The 9,600-nt window shown below is 46.1% G+C and overlaps 1 long non-coding RNA gene across 2 annotated transcripts; it reads left to right on the forward strand.

Moving 5' to 3' along the window:
• Window positions 1-1,201: 1,201 nt before the first annotated feature.
• LOC146355452 (uncharacterized) lies at window positions 1,202-9,426 on the forward strand. 2 transcript variants are annotated; one of them, XR_014788633.1, is made up of 4 exons: window positions 1,202-1,315; window positions 3,690-3,816; window positions 3,900-3,998; window positions 8,556-9,426. It is a non-coding gene; the product is annotated as an uncharacterized LOC146355452 (long non-coding RNA). The 2 variants fall into 2 exon arrangements; XR_014788632.1 differs by lacking the exon at window positions 8,556-9,426 and having other exon boundaries at window positions 3,900-4,291.
• Window positions 9,427-9,600: the final 174 nt, after the last annotated feature.

A 9,600-nucleotide genomic window follows, 5' to 3' on the forward strand; every position in this document is an offset into this window, starting at 1 on the left:
ATGTATAAAATCACCGGTAAATGTAGACCTTCTGTTTCTTATTAATTTCAAATGTGCATCCATATCTGAGAGCTTTTTCTTCCCCAATTTGATTGATGTTCTGCTGCTGTAGCATATTTTAATGCTTATTAAAATGCCTCTAGGTTCAGATCATCACCAGAGGCGCTGTTATATGTCCTTCCACTGAGAGAGGAGAGGTTGATAAAAACATGAGGCAGGGCCTTTTCTGTGGCAGCATCCTATCTGTGGAATTCCCTTCTAAAGGAGGCGAGACCAGCCCCGTCCCCGATGACATTAAGGCAGACAGTGAAAACATTCTTACTTTCCTTGTCTTCTAAATATATGACAGAAGGTTTTAATTCTGTTCCAATCAATTTTAAGACTTTTGCTTCAGTGTTTCTTATTCGATGGGATTTTGTTTGGTTTTCGTTATTTTACGTAAACTGCTTAAGGGAGCTTCCTTAGGGATGAAAAGCGGTATAAAAATGCTTTTATAAATAATGTTCTTGTATGGCATTAACAATGCTCTGTGCTTCAATATTAGCTTCAACATAAACAGCGGTACAGTGGCAGAGGTAGACCTTGCAGAAGAAATCAACATTTCCTAGCACAAGGGGGTTGCTCCCTGTGTTGAAAGAACGTGTGGAGGGGGCCGCGTGGGCTAGTCTCGGCCACAGCCACATGCCGCCTCTATGCACCCTGGGTATCTGCGTATTCAATGGACTTTGGAAAGAGCTGCACCGTCAAGGAGAACGCCATCTGACATCTGTCAAACGGGCAACACTCAGCCCTCTAACCTGTCACCAACCTGCCATTTTTCAGCTAGACAGCATTGCAGGGCTGTTGTAAGATACTTTCACCCAGCCGGAGCCCCCTCCAACCTGTGATATGGGGATGACGGCCTGTGTTTGCATTGGCAGGGCTCTTCAAAAGTTGGAAAACCAAAAAAACACAACAATTTCACATGAAATAAGGCCCGAGTTCGAAAGAGCATGGCCTCCTCTCTTTACTGACACTATTAGGGTTTGGGGGCGGGGCATCCTAGCATCCCTCCGCATTTACGCTGAAATCAAAAGTTTCCCCAATGAGGCCTATGGGCAGCTCTCACGTCCGGATTCTGCGGGTGCCTGATTGGCTGAGGCAGCAGGAGCGCGGCTTTGCTGGCTGGGCCGTTCCGGAAAAGAGCCCGGGAAACCTCTTTGGATGGGAGGCGAAGGAGGAGGGAGGCTCGTGAGCGCGACGCAGCAGCCAGCAGCAGCCTGGAACAGCAGCCTGGAGCAGCGTCTGAGTCTTGCAGTCTGCGAATGCTGGCGAGGTGAGGAAAAGGGACAGACAGTGTGCGTGTCAGCGCCGCCTTCTCAAAGCACGCCCGTGCGGGTGGAAGGGGGGCCATATTTCTTCCACACTGCGGGCAAAGGGAGATGCTAGCTGATCACATAAATCTCTTGAGCGGCCTTCGCTTTGCAAAGTGGAGCTTCCTCGCTTCTGCGTCCCCTCAGGGCACAGAGAGCTTCTTCAGAACAGGCCTGCTGGGTTTGACCACAGGGCCTCGTCGTCCAGCGTTTAGTTGTCAATAATGGCCAGCCAAAAGCCCCCAGAAAGCCCAGAAGCAGGTATTACTCAGTGAGAGGCCAGCTATAAATAAAAGAAGGGCTGTGTCACAGCCATCCACATCTGTCTTATGGTTATGGTTGATTGCTCAAACTTGTTTTAGATAAGTGTTGTCTCTGTGCATACTGTCTTGTTTGAGTGTTTTTATGTAAATAGCTTTTAAACTTTGTATACTATTTTTAATAGTCTGTAATCTTTGTAAACCACCCAGAGTGGTTTAGCATACGGACTATTACAATAATAGTCCATATCCTAAACCACTAACCACCCTGACAGGAACTATTTAAATGTAAGCAGTTTAAAATTTAAGAAAACAGCAGCAATGCATGGGCGAGATCCCATCCAACCCACTCCAGTCCAGCAAATTTAACTTGCAGCCCTAGGGCCCAGGTGGCAAGATGAGGAGTGTCTAGATCACCCTTCTCAGAAATGGAGCTTTCCAGACCTGTGCGACTGCAACTCCCATCACCCCCAGTATAACTGGGGATAATGTTGGGGTGGGAGTTGTAGTCCATCACATCGGAAAGGCACCAGGTTAGGGAAGGCTGCTCTGTGTTGAGCTATATATATAGTTTTTTCAGGGCGCAGCTAGCTGGGAAATGCTGGGAGTTGTAGGCCTTTTCTCTGTCTAAACATGCATAGGATTGTGCTCTAAGTTTGCAAGACGCTGCTCAAGCTTCTGAGAAAAAATGTCCCTCTAGGTACTGCTGTTGGCTTGCAGAACAGAGACTCTAGGAAATTGTTATTCACAAATTGTTCCTTTGAAACTATAACGTAGGGATGGGAAACCTCCAGATGATGTAGGACTATAACTCCCATCATCCCTGATCATTGGCCTTGCTGTCTGGGGCTGATGGGAGTTGGAGTCCAGCAGCATTTGGAAGGGCACAGGTTTGCTGCCCAGTGCTATAATGTATTACAAGATATAAAGAGCCTATTTCTAGTCAGGACAGTTTTCATGAAAAGTGTTTTTTCCCTTTAAAATACTGGAACACAGAAAGAAAAGCAAGAGTCACTGCAAGTTCATCTATGTAATCATTAACATGAATATAGCTTGAAGGAATATTCCCCCTCCCCCCCTATTAAAAATGTATAATGTGGTATTTAAAAATTGTGAACTGCCCAGAGAGCTTTGGCTATTGGGTGGTATAAAAATAAATAAATACACAAATATTTTTTTTAAAAAAGGGCTTCCTTGGGGTGGCTGATTTCTACTCTGTGCAGTGGTGGCTGGTGGCCAATGAAACTGGAGAGCGGGTCACCAGAGGCAGAGCCAAGGGGTCACTAGCACCCCAGCATATGCTAAATTGAATTTTTTTTAATTCCCAAGCAGCCCCAGCACTCTAAATTTTAATTTTTTTTTAATGCCCAAGTGCCTCTAACTATCCTAAATTGACTTTTTCCCCACACAGGGGAAAGGCACCAGAGTAGGCATGCACAGTTACCGAAATAATACAATCCTGGACCGGGAGCTCTTTTCTGGTCCTGCAGCGGCAGCTGGCATAGGATGCTGTGCTGTAGCCAAGCTTAAGCTGTTTAGGGCGCAATCCTATGGGGATAGGCGGCTGCCTCTGAACTTGGAGGCGACCATCTATCCAATGCAGGGCAGGAGAAGCGCGGAGGGAATCGCACTTTTGACTGTCTAGCCAATTAGACAGCCAATTTTGACTGTCTAGCCACCGGAAGGCAGAGCAGGGGAGGTGGCTGCCGGACAACACATAGGATGTATCGTACCAGCATTTCCTCCTTCCACGCCCTGAAATGCCCCGTTTTTGCCACTCTGTGCTCCTCTTCCAAGCATTGAGTGCGGGGCTGTTCTGAGCTGCCTATGAGGCAGCGCGGGAAAGGGAAGGTCGGTTCTCAGGGAAGGTCGGTTCTCTGGGAACCGACATACCCTATGGCCATCTAGCTGCTGACTAGTGGCCATAGGATTGCTCCCTTACTTGCTTTTTTCGGGGGGGATTGGAGGCATGGCTCCACCCCTAACCCCTGATTGGTACCACCCCTGACTCCATGTCTGTGATTTGAGCCTTTCAACGGATTTATACAGTTGTGGTGGGGTCTCTCTGTTCTTGCAGGGGCCAGTGACCTTTGAAGATGTGGTTGTGTATTTCACGGAGGGCCAGGGGGTTCTGCTGGATCCAGATCAAAGGGGCTTGCACAGGGAGGTCATGCTGGAGAATTATGGCAATGTGGCTTCATTGGGTAAGGAAACTGGTTCCTCCTTTGGTAAGAGTTGAAAAGCTTGATGTTCTGGAGGCTTTTGACATAAACTGTTTTATTTCCAGTCAAGCCTGCCCTCATCTCCCAGCTGGAATGAGGGGAAGAGCCGTGGGTGCCAGATTCTCAGGGCTCAGATGTAACGGAGACCTCCAGTGCCTGCTCAGGTGAGGGGTCACAGATTGGTTGCTGACCAAAGACTCTTGCGGTGATTCCTTGGAACTCTGTTCCTCCTGTTCTAAAATGCCCAGAACTCAGCTTATACTTTGGTGCATCAGAACAGGGTTCAGTGGCTAAAGAGAAACTCCATGCAGAAATCGCAGTGCTGGTGACCATACATCAACAATCCTGTAACAGGACTGGAGACCAGAGGGCAAGTACTGTTAATTCGAAACATTGGTGATTTCAAAAATTGGGGGTAGATGTGATTTATGCAAATAAAAAATATTATGAATTCCACAACAAAACCTCTAAATTATTAGCTCCCTATATTAGCTAAGCAATATAGAAATAGGATAGCGACATTAAAATAACCTATTCGAGGGAAAATTTCTAAAGCTAAACAGATGAATGACAGAAAGGGTCCAGCTGGGGACACCTATTAAAATAGCAACTGGTAAAGTTCTTCACCTTAGACCAGAGTGAGTGACCTGACCTCTAAGCCCTGCATCGACAACTCAAAAGTATAAAGCTGCGAACATGAGTGGAGAAAAGCAGGTCCCTGGTTTCTTCAACCATCTCCTCTGGTACAAAAACCCTCATTTTTATTTTCAAACTCATAAGTTATTTATTTTCAAACTCCTAAGTTATTCAAAATGTGGCTCTTCATCTGTCCTGCTCCTTCCTTCTTTCCTTTTCTGTCACTCTGGACAGTCTTCTTTCTTGCCAAATAAAGCTACTGCAAAAGCTAGCTATTTCCATCATCTTCTTGTGCTGCAAAGACCCTGCTTTATTCTCTTCTCTGTTTCCTCTTCGTTCTCTGTCCGTCATGCATTGTATTCTCTGTTATGGAATGAAAGTCTGAGGACAGTGTTGTGTCCTTTTCATATAGTTAATTAATTACTTTTAATCATATTTTATTTTTTTGTTCCCCATGGCCTTTGCCTGATGGGTTTATATTACGATTATGAGGTGTTTTAGTGTTTGGGGTTAATGGGATAACATATGGGTGCGGGTGGGGAAAATATTGATGTGACACTTATTGCTTGATGTTTCAAGGTCACCATAGTGTTAATGGCTCCTTCAGCCTCCTTCCTTGGTGTCTTTCTTTCCCATCCTCTGAAGGAAAACTTGTTTCTTGTTTCCCTTTACACCAGGAAGTGAGTATAGGAAAAAACACTTATGTACCTGGTGTGGGAGACATTTTATTCAGAAATCACGTCTTGCCAATCACCAGAGAATCCACACAGGAGATAAATCATATAAATGCTTGGTGTGTGGGAGGTGTTTTTCTCAGATGTCAGGTCTCCTAAACCACCAAAGAGTCCACACGCGAGAGAAACTATATAAATGCTTGGAATATGGCAGGTATTTCACTTAGATATGGCAACTCAGGACCCACCAGAGAGTCCACACAGGACAGACACCCTATAACTGCTTGGAATGTGGGAAGTATTTTGCTTGGAAATCAGATTTCATAAGTCACCAGAGAGTCCACGCAGAAGAGAAACCATATGAATGCTTGGATGTGGCAAGTGTTTCAGTCAGAAATGGTCACTCATGATCTACCAGAGAGTTCACACAGAACAGGGAACCTATAAATGCTTTAGGTGTGAGAAGTGTTTTTCTCAGAAATCAAATCTTAGACGCTACCAGAGAATCCACAAGTGATAGAAGCCCTGTCCATCCATGTGCTCTGAGAAGTCTTTTGTCTAGAATCACATCTCATATGCAAAAAGGAAGTTCATACAGGAGATAATGCTTTCAAGTACTCTGAACGTGGAAAATGTTTCACTGATTCCTCAGGCTTTGCAAAATACCGGAGACTCTCTACAGCAGACAAACTGAACAAATGTTTTACATTTGGGGATTTTTCTTCAGATTTTATGGAAAGTTTTTTTTTAAAAATTAATACATAAAGAATTCTCATTTTCCTTCTCCCTTCCTTTTTTAAAAAAGAAACCCCTCTCAGTTTTCCCCATTCCTTGCCTCATGTTTCCCGACGCTCTGATGCAGCTTGTGTTAGCCTTTCTTCAAGCCACCTGACCTGTCTAATGTGAATTTACACTTGAAGGGCCTCAGAATCACACATTTAGCAACTAAAAACACCCTCAGTCCCCATCTCTTCTTGTTATGTGTTTGGGTCCCATCATCTGAAGTCAAACCAAATATGGCATGGATCCCTAGATATTTGTAGGATTTGAGAATCACATTTATCCTAGTGCAAACATCAACCCAAAAGGAGCTGACCATTGTTGGACATGACCATATCAGGTGTGTCAGATGCGCCTTGGGGATTCTCCTCTCCAGCAATTATCAGTGGTAGTTATACGCAGGGGATGGAAGAAAGTAGGGATCTAATATGCCCTAAGCAACCATTTTTGCTGAATAAAGTACAGCTTCAGATCCACTGCTTATGTCTTTATTGTGGCTAATGCAGAGTTCCGCTGAGCTGGGGTAATATTTACATCTCACTCCAAGTTTAAGTTTAATCTGCTTATATCTAAATTTGGAATAAGATCTGCTTTCCCTTATGGGGAACTGATATATGAAAAGGGTAAGAGCCATGTTTCTAGAAAGGAGGAATGGTTCCCCTGCATTTTAGCTCACAACCCAATCTTTATGGGGTTGAAGCTCCATATTACTTCCACTTGCTTTTCCAAGTGCCTTTACCTGTTAGAACTAAACAAAGCAGAAGGTCTTTATGCAGGGTTAGGGGATGATTTGATTCTGTCACACGCAACGAAAGTGGTTTGAGATCATTTCTGAGTACAGAGGCTTAGAGTGAGGACACAACAACCCATTATGGGCAACAAGCCATGGTGGCTTGTTGTGTCATCCGAACTCAGACCACTTCCCATAGGGTGGCTTATTTGGGGCAACAAGCTATCCTGACAACCCATGGCTTGTTGTAGGAGTTATTCAATCCATGATGCGTTGTCCTGTTGTGCAAACCCAGGAGGGCAATTTTAACTTGGGTTCTGGTGATCGGGCACAGAGCGGCTTGGCAAGAGCAGCAAAAACCCCTGCCGCTCTTCCTGATCAATCTTGCCCATGTTGCAGTGACAGCCCCTCCACCGATGCCCAAATGACACTTTGGAGGGGCTGTTGCCCCTTTTAAAAAAAATTGGCCCCAGAAATTTGTGCAATGGAAATGTAATTTTTTTATTATAGTTTTTGTTGGTTTTCACAATTTCACACAAGTGCACTTCAATACATGTAGATTTGCCTTATCAATATCTTTGTGAGTTTCAGTTGTCAAAGGGAAGGAAGTGCAGGAGGAAATGTAAAAGGAAATTGACAAGATGAGACTGCGTATAGGCTAATTTGCACACAGTGACAGATGGCCCATTTAGCAAGGTAATCTTCAGGGTTTCAAGTGTTCAACTGACACTTGTGGGTGTCCTGCTTCCATTCTGCACTTCCATGAGTTTCCAGCAAGTCCTTTTAAGACAGATCTAGGCTCTCCGCCCCTTTTTGCAGCTCCCATTCAGAGCAGTTACTGCCACAGTTACAGTGCTTCTCTCTTTTATTGGCGGTGGTGGGAAATGGCCAAGGAAAAAAGTTCTTTCAAGAACTGGTTGGTTTCTGCACTGCTTTGGGACAGTGATTGGCTCAAAATCTATCTTGACATTCATGCGTGAGCCCAGAATGTTGATGCATCCTTATAGCTAACTTCCAGAACTGCCTCCATCCAGGAGGGAAGAGAAATTCCCAGCAGGTCCTTGGGCATCCTCTCCACCTGGGCGCGATAGAAGTTTAACATGCCTAGATGGTGTTGTTTGGCTGGTTTCCAGTTTTGATAGAATTATCCCCCCCCCCCCACTTCCAGGGTGGAAATGAGAGCTGCCAATAGAAATTGGTGGGAAAGTCTTAAAATTCAGGGCAGCTGTGATTACACAGAAAACGTCACCCACTAAAAAACAAACAAACCCAAAGGCACGAGCAAAGGCAGCAGGCCCCGCCCTCTCCAACCCGGACCTTATGTCATATGTGGCATTCAACGTTTTTGCGTTTCTACGTTATTTCCTTAAAAGCGTCTGTCCTGCTTATGTCTCTGGAGCAGGGGTGTTGCTGTGTCTGGGCCCCTGGCCAGGGCCCCCACTCTATTCCATGCAGAGCTGGGTGTCCATTGGTGCCAGTGGAAGCTCTTTTTCCCCTCAGCTGAATTGCCCCGCAGAAGGCAGTTTTCAAGAGGTATTGCTGCTGGGGAGGGAAGGGTCAACTCTCACGGTCCCAAAATATTCCCCTGCATGGCAATTAGGAATAGGAAAAAATCTTTTCCCATTGGTCTGGGATGACAAATGTATTTTATTTGAGTTTATTTAGATGAGGAAATAATTGGCTGGCTTTGTCTCAAAAATTTCAATAGATTTTAGTACTTATTTTCAAATTTGCATATATAGGTATAAATTAGCATTTGCCTGTTTTATGCAAATCTGTGTCCTGCTGTCAAGGGCTCCTTGGCGGCCTCTTTCAGTCTAATCCAGTAGCCAAGTCCAGACACAGACAAAGGGATTCTTTTCAAAGCTTTATTCCTCTTTTACAACTTAACAACTCTACAGGTAGCAACTAGATCTGAGCAGCAGAGTGCCTATGCCCTAAGTTGGAACAGTTGGTCCCCGTTCGAAGGAGAATCACTGGCAGACCCTGAACTTATGGGCTAGGGAGAGTCCCTCCCCTTTTCCCTTGGATCCTCTGGGCGCAACCGTTGTTTGCGCGCCAACCGGGCACTACGTCTCCTTTCCGCGCCCTCCATTTGGCGCCGCTCCCTGCGTCGGTGTCGTGCATCCAGCAAGTCTTCTTCCTACGCTCTCTCACTCCCGGGACTGCTATCTATGCCAAGAATGCCAGTGGGAGGAATCGCTGCCAGCTGTTGGCCCTGGGAAGGATGAGCGTGCTCCTCTCCCAGGAGCAGCTGCTCTACCTCAGAATCAGAAGTACTCTGGGATTCTGTGGGCTCAGTGTCCACCCTGACACCTATGGACCTGTGCCCCAACATTTTAAGTGCCAATGTGGTGCAGTAGTTAGAGCGTTGGACTGGGGAACGCTGGGTTCTAGTCCCCACAAGGGCAGGAAGCTCACTTGGCGACTTTGGGGCGGTCACAGACTCTCAGCCTAACCTACCTCACAGGGTGGTTGTGTGGATAAAATGGAGAGGAGGCCCATGTAAACTAAGGTGGGATATAAATGTAATACTACTTTGAGCCCAACTTGCATTGTGAGAGCAACAGCACCGGGCACCCCTACACTCTCCCACCCTCAGCTTGATGCCAACCTGCGATTTTCCAGCTGGACTGCATTGCTGGCCTGTCGCAAGCCACCTTTTCCCAGCCACGCTGCCTCTAACCTTTGCTATGGTGACAATGGACTGCATTTGAATTCACGGGGCTGTTTCTTAAATGCTGATAAAAATAAAAATCACACTTCATTTTCATGCCGGTCTATTCCAAGCGGTTCACCAGGCACGCTAAGCGAAGCAGACACGAAGTGCCTCCGGTCTGCGTTAAAGAAACGTCAGCCCAGTGCCCCGGGAAGCGACCACGGAGAAACAGCGGCACCGAGCAGCGCGCGACACCCGAGCCGAGGGGGAACACGCCCGGGACGCCC

The sequence above is a fragment of the Heloderma suspectum genome, chromosome 2 (genome assembly GCF_057233095.1).
Source record: "Heloderma suspectum isolate Gila_16-S chromosome 2, 16-S_ref, whole genome shotgun sequence".
Classification (NCBI taxonomy): Eukaryota; Metazoa; Chordata; class Lepidosauria; order Squamata; family Helodermatidae; genus Heloderma; species Heloderma suspectum.